This window comes from Oratosquilla oratoria, chromosome 10 (genome assembly GCF_046742065.1).
Source record: "Oratosquilla oratoria isolate Oo_2021 chromosome 10, ASM4674206v1, whole genome shotgun sequence".
Taxonomy (NCBI): domain Eukaryota; kingdom Metazoa; phylum Arthropoda; class Malacostraca; order Stomatopoda; family Squillidae; genus Oratosquilla; species Oratosquilla oratoria.
Window position 1 is genome coordinate 35,556,427 of NC_134786.1, and position 11,864 is coordinate 35,568,290.

Consider the following 11,864-nt stretch of genomic DNA (forward strand, 5'->3'; position numbering starts at 1 on the left):
TATTATTATTTGGTCCTTCATTGACATTCAATGCCTCATTATCATTTCTCCCATCAAAATTAACATTTCCCCCCATCACGGACATCTGGTCGATCACGGTCATCCGATCTCTTTAGTAAATTTTGTCCCCCTACGTCACCGTGATTCACGCCGGCCTCTCGTCGTTCATTGACATTATGTCCGGCATCTCTTCCTAAAATTATATTTTGTCCTCCAGTGACATTATATCCTACCGTGATATTTTTTTTCTCCACTATAATTACATCCCATCGTGATCTTTTGTCTTCCACTGTCATTACATCCTATCATGATATTTTGGCCATCATTGACATTCTGTCCGGTATCCCTTCCTAAAATTATATTTTGTCCTCCACTAACATGATATCCTACCGTGATATTTTCTCCTCCATTATCGTTACATCCTATCGTGATATTTTGTCCTCCACTATCATTACTTCCCATCGTGATCTTTTGTCCTCCGCTGTCATTACAGCCCATTGCGACGTTTTGTCCTATGACATTACATCCTAATGTAACATTTCGTCCTCTAGCGACATTATATCCTAAAATTATATTTTATCCTATACTGGCACATTGTTCTACATTAATGCTATACTCTACACTGTTTTCCCAAATACATTCTATTTCCCCTTCCCTTTGGGCTTCTACCCTAAAAAAGGAGCTAATTCATTACAAACTCCCACAATGTGGTTTGTAAGAACATCTTTGCCTCTGCGGGTAAGGTGGATCCCATCAGAAGCGTAAACATCATGGCGCATAGAAAAGAGATACCAAGGATCAAGAAAGTGGTATCCCAATTGTGTGCACAACTGCGATATCCTATCATTGATCCCTATGGCTCTACTGTTCCAGCACGAGCCTGCGTAGATCCTCGGGAGGATCCCACAGACTACGTGACGGCTCCCACGTTCCTTCATCTCCTGAAGGAGGACCTTGTAATTCCGAACAAGCTCCTCTGATCTCACTCTACCTACATCGTTACTTCCCGTATGAACAATCGTAACCGTGTTCTTCCGTCCTTGCCCCATGATGGACTGGGTACAATCGGCGATCCCACGGCCCGGTTGACATACAAGCTTGCAACGTCGCTTAGTCTTCCGCTGCAGTATGTCGTCATAGCCTCGCACCATGGAGTCCCCCACCACCAAGAACTCCTGGTTTTCAGGCACTTCATCCTCCAGTAGAGCAAAACGATTGGCTAGAGCCAGCGGTTGCTCCACAGGGCACACGTCTACCGAACGCGGGCTCGACAAACGGGACCCCACGGAGCGCCACTAGCTCACGGCAGTGACAGTAGGGGAAGAAGTGGAACGCTCTTTGGGTTGTGGGGAGGGTTCACTCTTCTCACGGAGCGCACTCCTGAGAAGACGAATTTCCTCCTCACACATCCTGAGACGGACCTCTAGGTTCACGCAACCTTCACAGGCCATTTCGCTCCTCCTTCAGCAATAAAAACGGCAAAGAGAAAATACAAAACAACAACAACAACAAAATTAAAGCGGTCTCTAATAAACTAAATACGCGAAACTTACTCTGCTTACCTTATACTATTTCTCCTACCTTTGGAGTACAGTAACAGAAAACTGTTTTGAATCTAAATAGAACACTACACTTTATCTTATATTTGTAACTGTATAGCGCTATACGTATACAATTACAAAAACACGACACAATCGCTTAACACTATTCGGAGATATAAATTTCACAGGTATTCGCTAGCTGGTGTCTGTGCAGAAAAACGAGGTCTCTAGCTGAGGTCACGAGCGGACTGAGCTGAGGTCACGAGCCGACTGGAAAAGTGCCACATACACACTTACGAGTGCCACATACACACTTATAGGTCAAATAACATATAGATCAAATTGGATTGTATATTTGAAATCAGCATGGAAAACGACATAAAATTGGCAGATAAACTTAAGTCATAAGAAAATTTGATTAGAATTGTTCCCCTGTACATATATCTACATGACGAAGGAGATAGAGACAAAGCTGAAGAATGCACAGAGGAGAATGGAGAGATCAGTGATGGGAATAACCCTAAGAGGCCGAGAGAGAGCAAGTTGGGTGAGAGAGCAGACTAGAGTGCAAGATAGTGTGGATACGCTAAAAGAAAGGAATTGGAATTGGGCAGGTAAGTTAGCACAAATGACTGATGAGCGATGGAGCAAATTTATTACTGAGTGGACGCGACGAGATGGGAATTGTGCAAGAGGGAGTCCAGGCAGAACGTGGAGAGACGAGATAGAGAGGTTTGCAGGAGTGACGTGACAGATGTTGGTACGGTCGTATGAACCATGCAGTGCTATGAAAGAGGCTTCCGTTCAGCAGTGGACTCAGGATGGCTGATTTGATTGAATGACTTATACACACACACACATATATATATACATATATATGTATATATATGTGAATATATATATACATATATATACATATGTATATATATGTATATATATATATATATATATATATAAACACTCTCTCTCTCTCTCTCACTCACTCACACACACACACATACACACACACACACACACACACACACACACACACACACACACATATATATATATATATATATATATATATATATATATAATATGCGTGAGCGCGCGCGCGCGCGCGCGTGTGTGTGTGTGTATGTGTGTGTGTGTGTGTGTGTGTGTGTGTGTGTGTGTGTGTGTGTGTGTGTGTGTGTGTGTGTGTGTGTGTGTGTGTGTGTGTACGTGCGTGCTTGCGTGCGTGCGTGTGTGCGTGTGTGCGTGTGTGCGTGTGTGTGCGTGTGTGCGTGTGTGCGTGCGTGTGTGCGTGCGTGCGTGTGCGTGTGTGCGTGTGTGGCGTGCGTGCGTGTGTGCGTGCGTGCGTGCGTGCATGCGTGCGTGCGTGTGCGTGTGTGTGTGTGTGTGTGTGTGTGTGTGTGTGTGTGTGTGTGTGTGTGTGTGTGTGTGTGTGTGTGTGTGTGTGTGTGTGTGTGTGTGTGTGTGTGTGTGTGTGTGTGTGTGTGTGTGTGTGTGTGTGTGTGTGTGTAAAGAGAACCATAGATGAAGCGAGACAGCCGTTACCTATTCTGCTGGCAAAGTTGTTTTGAATAGTGCAATTTCATGTGGCCATGGTTCTATTTTTCACTTAGTTTTACAACTTTTTGTGACAACAAATCGTTTACCTACACTTGTAAAACATCAACACGATCCATAGTTTCATGGTCTCACTCATCCTGAATCTTTTGCCATTTCGTGTTACCTTTGAAGAAAACAGTTGAGAAAATTAAACTTTTTGGCGCCTCATTATATATCTCTTCTTTTTCTGACGATTTTTCCCATTCCTATATGGGGTCGCTGAAGTTTTGTTTTAGTCATATATATAAAAGGTTTTAATTCATGTGTAACCCAAGAATGCATTCGTCAGTATCTTGATAACAGATAAAAAAGAGATTTTGTTCATTCAAAAGTAATTGCTACGACAGTTTTCTGTTTGTTACTATGTACAAACAATGAACGAAAATGTCATTTAATTGTTTTCTCGGTAGTATTATAGATATTCCTTACCTTTAGCTCGTAAATTAATGTCGTCTTTTACCTCTATTTATAAACATTGACTCATCTCTTGACTGTCGAGACTTTTTCACTGTATTTTCTATATTTCTTTCTACCTCTACGGCACTGTCCTTCGGACAATCTTATCCCTTTGTTCCTCCCTTTTCCGGATTCCTTCTTGTTATGAAAACCGGCGGAAGCCATAGTAAAGTCCATTTCCTTTGCATTGTCCCTCCTTGCAGGACATGAGTCTTTGGCGTTGGCTCTATTCTCCCAGGTTTTCAACCTGCCTTTCGTCAATATGTCATACTTATGCATTGCTGTCCCTCAACTTATTGGAAACCTCTTCAGCACTGAAGAAAATGGTCATATTTCCACTAACTACCGATATTTTTAATATTATACCCCTAGTTGTGGCCCTTTGTAGCCCACTAGGAGTCCATACACCACAGGTTCAAGGCCACTGTTCTTGGCCACTTAGACCCTGAAATTCATTTAATTCACTCAAAACTAAAAGTTCTTCTGAGCACTATAGTCTTTGCTAGATAGAGCCCCAAACGTACGACGTGATGGGGAAAGGTAACCAAGCTACTTGATCCAGAGGATCCCCTTATCTGAATAAAACCATCGTGCTAGAAAACAATGACGACTGTTACCTTGTTTAGACAAAATTCATATGAAACCGACTGGTGATATTCGTAATAAAACCTTTTCAAGTATGTCACACACTATATGCTTATAAACTCATAAATACCGAATGGCTTGCCACGACTAAATTGAATCACCTGGTGCTTGGTAGAAAGGAATACACAAGGACGAGTCTCACCGTCTACGAGGTAGACAGTAAGCTCTAAACCGCTGGGAAGATAGGTGTTCTTAGGATAAATAAAATCATGTAGTGGCAGCCAAGGTAAATATACAATAACACTAGTTCCCTGAAGAATACGAGTAAAACAGAAGAGACAGGTCTTCTTTCTTTGAACACTTGGCCGGAAATTGTTCCTTTTGTGTTACTTGGCCATGGGCAGCCCCAGCAGGTACGAACTAATTCAGGTTCGAATGGTGTCCTTGAATTCTCGTCGAGCTGAACTTTCAAACCTTTTATCATTCCACCATTAATTTTTCAGTTAATTTTTGGATCTACTTGAAAGGAATATTCTGTTTTCAATCTATTTGTATGATGTCGTGGCCTTGTGCATATGATATGTATTGTAGCATAATTTGTTATATAGGCGACGCCGTAGCACATCCAGTGTATCTTTGTGGATGACGTTGGTCAATGATAGTGTAAATGATAGAGCCCAGCTTACACTTTGACTTTATCTTTTGACCTAGGTGTGGAAAGAAATTGAACAAAGGTATAGTGGTGATTTTGGTATTTGTCTATTTGCTGTTCCTTCATCAAGACTGTTTGTTTGTATAACGTCTGCCATCGTTGTTTGATACATGATGTATTGTGTGAGTAATCTTTTTTTGTCATTTGTTCGGCTTATTGATTTTGTGCTAAGAGACCGCGAATGAATCTTAATTGAGTGTCTCCATTGTTTTTTACATTTCTATTAATGTATTATCCATTATTTATTCATTTTGTCTTTGGAGACAGTATCACACTGAATAGGTGAGATTACAGAGGTGGTAAAGGAAAGACTTTATAAAGGTAACAAAATGGAGGGATAGCAGAAGTAAAATATGATTAGACTTTTTTTCTCATTAGTCTCCAACAAAAGAATAGCTGAGTTACTTCATCTTTAGAGATGTCATTATAGTTCCTGAAGTATCGGAATAAATAGCTCAAATCATCAAACCCTCTTGGTGAATGATAAGGTTCTTGATGGTCATATAGCTGCTACGAATCGCAAGTGAGGGAGTTTGATGTAAGTGTTTGATCCAATCTCAACTCGCTTTGATAAGTTCTGAATGTTTATTCTCGCAGAACATTAGTACTTTCGTTTGAGTGTTTGTTCTTTGGCCACTTGTGTTCTTTGTAATGCCTTGCGGAGTACCTCTACATGTACATATTTTGTTTTATATCACTTTCTCATATACATAACAATATACTTATACTTGCATTTTTCTTAACTTTGTTGTACGATTACTTACAGTAGCTCTCACAGCTATATTGATAAATAACTTATTATCAGTATTTTTCTGTCTTGAGTATATATTCAATATATTACGGGGTTTATGTCAATGATTCAAGTATGAATACATCTACATTTCTGTTTTCATTGTGGTTTAAAGTTTGGTGTGTTTGCAATCCTTTTCTACATTCTAGACAAGACAAGTAGGAAGGTGGACAACTGATGAATTAAAGTTGTTTAAGGGATGATTTAAAAATAAAAGGTGGAAAAAATTCTTTCTCTCAAGATAATATAAATTTCATTTGCTAAAGTATCATTAGCTGGAAACAATAAACTTATAATTATTCTAGACTGATGAAAGATAAAAGGTGGAAAAAATCTTTCTCTCAAGGTAATGTAAATTTAGTTGGAATTTTTTTTTTTTTTAATTATTCTAGACATCATGCTATGATTCCAATTATAGTATGTTCATTTATGTATTGGACCATTTAGTCTATATCCGAAACAGAAAGTCTGAGTGTCACAATAAAAAATTATTTTTCTTTATTATATTAATGTGACCAATGTATGCTTAAACACGGCAAAGGAAACATGGACTGGGATTGAAGAATTTATTCCTGACGTTTCGTCTACTGACTTTTTCATGGGAAAAAAATCAGTAGACGAAACGTCAGGCATAAATGCTTCACTCCCAGTCCATGTTTTCTTTGCCGTGTTTAAGGAACTTGTTCACATGGATATCAATTTTAATTTGTAACCAATGTATTTTGAGATTAGATTAGAATAACCTATACTATTTCGATTGGTATATCTAATATCTGTGGGCTGGTGTATGTGTTTTAACATTTCTTGGACAAAGAGTTTAAGCGTTGGAAGTGGATTTAAGTTGAAAGAGAGTTACAGAGTAATCCCTATCAAACTTTATGGGTTTAGGCAAACTAAGGTAATGGGAAACGCCGTGGGGAGCTTGTGTTAAGAAAAACTACTTTATTCTTTCTTCAATGTTAAACGGTCCTTAGATGTTTGTGATGTTTTCTATTGAAATATTGGATATCTATATCTCTTTTACTCTTTATGCCCAAGAGATGTCTTCAATCTGAATTAAGTTGTCTATAAATCGGAATAAAAGAAAGAGGATAATAAAATTTAATGTACCAGTTAATGGACATTTGCTTCCCATTGATTAGCCTCCAAATGTCCTCTAAGATGAGTAAAAGCATCTGATGTAAGGCAGAATATGTCGAAAGTAGATATGGGGACTTACTGGATTAAGACTGTTGGGTCTGGCCTATGGGGTGTTAATCTAAACAGCGTGTTTTGGTTGGGGATTAAGAGTGGGGCTTTCGCCTGGTTGATTTTGATAACAAATTACGTATGTATGTTGGGAAGGAAGTGAGTTTATCCCTGTGTATGAAGGGAACTATGAACTGAAGTTTTTGAAAAAAAAATGTTTGAGAGGAATTTCTGCCTACAATTGAAGCATGTTAAGTGATCAAGCAGCTCAGACAAAGTAAATACGACACACGTGCCGTAGGAAGCACGGTTATTAGTAAACGACAAAGTTAAATGTGAAATTGAACAACTATATTCTGAGTATAATTTGCACTGGGGAGGACTAAAGTGTAATGTATATGATGTATGGTTGCGTTGGCGAGTATAATTAAATGGGGTGATTATCAACCTGAAATGGAGAAGATACAAGAGAAAAAGAAGGACGTTTATAAACGATATCTATTTAGTAAGAGAACATAGATGAACGTGGTAGGAAACGTTCATATAACTGAAACAGGACAATGTGTTGAGTGAATATCTTTGAGCGCATTCTTTTTCAAGGAATTATTAATCAATTATGCCACCATATATTACAATAGACAGCCGAACGAATGTAAAATAAATTAATATTAAAATCTTGATTCAATCAAAGTGGCCATTGTAATTTTTTTACATTGAAGAATAATTTATGATACAGAAGAACACAATACAACGTTGTCATGGCGATGATACAAAGACAAAGAAAAGAAGAAATACATTAAGAAATTTAATAACAATATAATCTAGAGGTTTGCAGATGCCGACAATGGAATAAAAGGTCTGTCGTGGAGCAATAATAAAATTTAGTCTGGGAGCGTGGTAGAGCTTGGACAAATAATTGTGGAAGGATAAAGAAAGAGCTGGTGACGTCAGTAGAATATTCTTCAAACTTAGGAAATACTCTATTTTCTGTAGGTGTCTGGTCCCCTGGTGGCTCAATCGGAAACGTGTAGGTCTCATACCAACCTATTCATAGATTCGATTCTCATTTTTCTCTTATTCTCAGCAGTGACTAATACCTGTTTAGTCGGACCTGTGATTGACATCGAATGTCTGAGATGGACTGGTAGCCACCAGGAATGAAATATGGTCAAGTCGGACGATCAGAGGTATGAGGGAGAATGGAAATTATGCTCGAAGCTGGCGGGGAAAATGGCTACAAGCTGAGGAACGTTGGAAGACTAGGTGGTGATAAAATAGAAAATAAGAAAGGAAATGATTAACCTGTCCAAAATGGGAACAAGGAGGCATGGAATGTACTACAAGAGAAATTTAATGGCAGGTTGAAGGAAAGATAAAGTATATTTAATTAATTGAGTGGCAGTAAGTCGTGTATGTCATGGTGGCTCTTTGGAAAGGAACTCTCTGAGGCATGAAAGAGTACTTTGTCAACAATAATCAGCTTTTTTATCATTGAGCACAATACTGCCCCGATGAAGTTGAGTCACAGAGGTGGTAAAAGGTGGTCAGAATTTTTTATAGTTGGAAGATAACAAATGCCTTGGTCGATGGTGACTTCACCAGTCCTTAAAATAGTATTTGCATAAAACACGCAGTCAATACACCACACGGAGAAGCTGTGGGGAAACAGAGGCAGGTAGCAGAAAGCGGGGTGAGGTGAAATGTTGTGAAAGGCATGTTGACAGCTGGTGAAAGGCATTTCATTATGCAGAGAAGGAAAACGAAGGAGGATGCTTTGAAGGAAATAAAGGGAAGGAGGAGTAATACCCTAAAAAAGGAGGTCAAACACAAAAGTAATAGAAGGAATAACGAAGGAGAGAATAATCAAGGTGACATGAAAGTTTGATAAGAAATTGAAAGGAGACGAAAATAGAATGGAGTTTGAAATACAGGCCTCCCACATCCGAGCGGCCGAGCTCTCATTATCCTAACATGGTTTATGTATGTTCTATAGCACTTTTATTTCTTCAGAATTGAAAATTAAACAATGATATAGCTTAAAGAGGAGAAGGTAATTTCAAATCGCACATCTGAATACTCCGCAAATTCAAACACCGCGTGGCCCAATTATTTCGGGTATTGGAAGGATTACTATTTAAGAAGGGAGTCGCTAATTAAAGTATGCGGTGAGAATTTTTTAGATAATATTGATTCATGATAACGTTTGCTCAACAAGAAAACTAAAAGTACCATATGAGGGTATTTTGTCAAACTGAATAAAATCGTCTGACGTTACCCAGAACCAATTCAATAAATGTGCTAAAATATGTTTAAAATGCTTAATGAAATTTGGGTGATATAAAAAACGTAGCTTTGGCCTTACCTTTTGATCATCTATAAGACGAAAACTAACGTTTCTTCATGTTGCCTAAGTCAGTCTCATTTTTTTGTTTTTTTTTCAGGAGAAACATGAAGATGATAAAGAAGCATCCCTGGGTAAAGCGAGCGTTCCTCTTAGCTAATAAAAGACTCCTCTTGAAAACTAAATTAATCACGCGGCCATTGGGATCTTGCACGGTTCATGAGCGGTGTGAGGACGCCCACGTGTGGGCGCCTCTGCATCTCCCACGACCTACTCTGTCAGTCTTCTCAAAACTTCGTCCTAAACAAACAATTTCAAAATAAGCAAACAGAATGAATGGAAGCAGTGGTGCAGGTGCGTCGAGAGGAGTGGGTCTAGAGAGGCATGGACTTCAGTGAGGCAAAGTAGGATACGCTGATATGATACGGGAGGGCATATGTTAGTATATTAGAATGATACTTTATTCTTTATCAGGAATTTGGAGAAAAGAGAGTACAGATGATATATTACGAATCATATCTCTGGCAAAATAAACAAGTGAGATGTGATCCTCTTCGAAAACGTGGTCATAACAGTCATCATTGTTAAACGTGTACTGATTTATTTATGTAATATGGAAGGTAAGTTAATCGTCTTTATAGTCTACGATCTAATATGGTGACTCCTAAATCAATAATGTATTTCTTGAACACAATGTTAGGTACCTACTTGTGTTGGCTCTACAAAATGAACGTCAGCAAGAATCATCTCCCCATCATTTCCTTCATGTGCATCAAGTGAAGCTCCGACAGGGTTGCATTCGGTCTCCGAACCAATCTAAGGTCTCTATCAACTTATACTAATTTTCCTCTGCTTTATTTACATAAGGACAACTATAACACATACTGTTCCTCTTCCCCAATTCTAATGAAACTTGGACAGAAGTCGATTGCTTCTTACCAGACATTTTTGAGAGGACACAAGAACAGTATTTATTGTGGGGCTATTGACCTCGATTGTCAAAGGAAATTTGTGATTGTTATGAGGTACCTTTCTTCATGATTTTTTGCAGAAAAAATAAAACAGTTGTTAAGCACTGCTATGGGATAGTTGTATCTTGTTGCCCTGACTTTGACATGCGTAGTTAGAAGGGGGTAAGGGATGCACCTTTATAAACAAAGTAATAAGATAGGGCGAACAGCGAATGGATTTTGAATGTTTGTGGGATGGCCGTGGGATGTGATTATGCTTTGACTCAGCCGACTCCCTAATAAAAGGGAAAAGACCCTCTGATGTACATATAAGATGTGTGTGTGTATGTGTGTATGTGTATATATATATATATATATATATATATATATATATATATATATATATGTGTGTGTGTGTGTGTGTGTGTGTGTGTGTGTGTGTGTGTGTGTGTGTGTGTGTGTGTGTGTGTGTGTGTGTGTGTGTGTGTGTGTGTGTGTGTGTGTGTGTGTGTGTGTGTATGTGTGTATGTGTATATATATATATATATATATATGTGTGTGTGTGTGTGTGTGTGTGTGTGTGTGTGTGTGTGTGTGTGTGTGTGTGTGTGTGTGTGTGTGTGTGTGTGTGTGTGTGTGTGTGTGTGTGTGTGTGTGTGTGTGTGTGTGTGTGTGTGTGTGTGTGTGTGTGTGTGTGTGTGTGTGTGTGTGTGTAAACGTGCGCGTGGGTGTGTGCGTGCGCGCGTGCACCTTCCGTCATCACTCGAAATGTAATGGAAATGCAGGTCAGGGTATTTGGTGCTGCAAGAGTTGCAGTTTGATAACAGCATACATTTCCATTTGAAGGCTGCACTGTGCTCTATCTTCAACATAGAACGCTATACAGCAGGCATCGTGTGAACCTTTCAGGTTGATAATGGGTTCAATTTCTTTCTGGCATGCCAATTCTTCTATTGTAAAAAAAAAAAAAAAAATCTAAAACTATAGATAATGGTCCTCCTTCTTTTAAATAGGTCATTTATAGCTTCGAAGTATTTATTTTCCCTAATACTATTTGTACTTCCTACTTTCTCTGCCGATTCCCTAATGATATTCATTAACTTCAAATTCATATCATCGACGGTGTCATTGTTAGTTAGTTTTTTTTTTTTTAGCTTCGAATCTATTTCTAATTTCTAGCTGAAATTTCTTGTTATTATCCTTAAGCTTTGCAAGTCATATTTTCTTTTTTAAAACAAGTTTATTTCTTTTAGCTCCGAAATTGAATTAACTGTGTACCATTCTACGGTCACTACCTATGTTGACTTTATTTATGACCGTAACATTGTTAATGCTCTTGCTCTCATCTCCTAATATGAAGTCTACTTCATTCTTTGTTGTTCCATTTAGACTTCTTCAGATCCATTTACGACCTACACACTTATGGAAGAAAGTGTTCATTGTCTTCATGTTATAGTTTTCTGCAAAATCGACTGGCATCTCGCTTCTGTCATTTCTTTTACCTACTTCCCAATGCACTACATCTCCCATCTTTTCCCCCACTTTATCATTAAAGTCACCTATTACCAACGTGTGCTTACTTATTTCTATATCCATTACCTAACTTAAATCATCATAGGACTCAATTTCATCGTCTCAACTCTGCCGATGAGGAACTACAGGAGAGATGTTTGATATGGAAAGGCAACCTGGAGAGTAAAGGAAT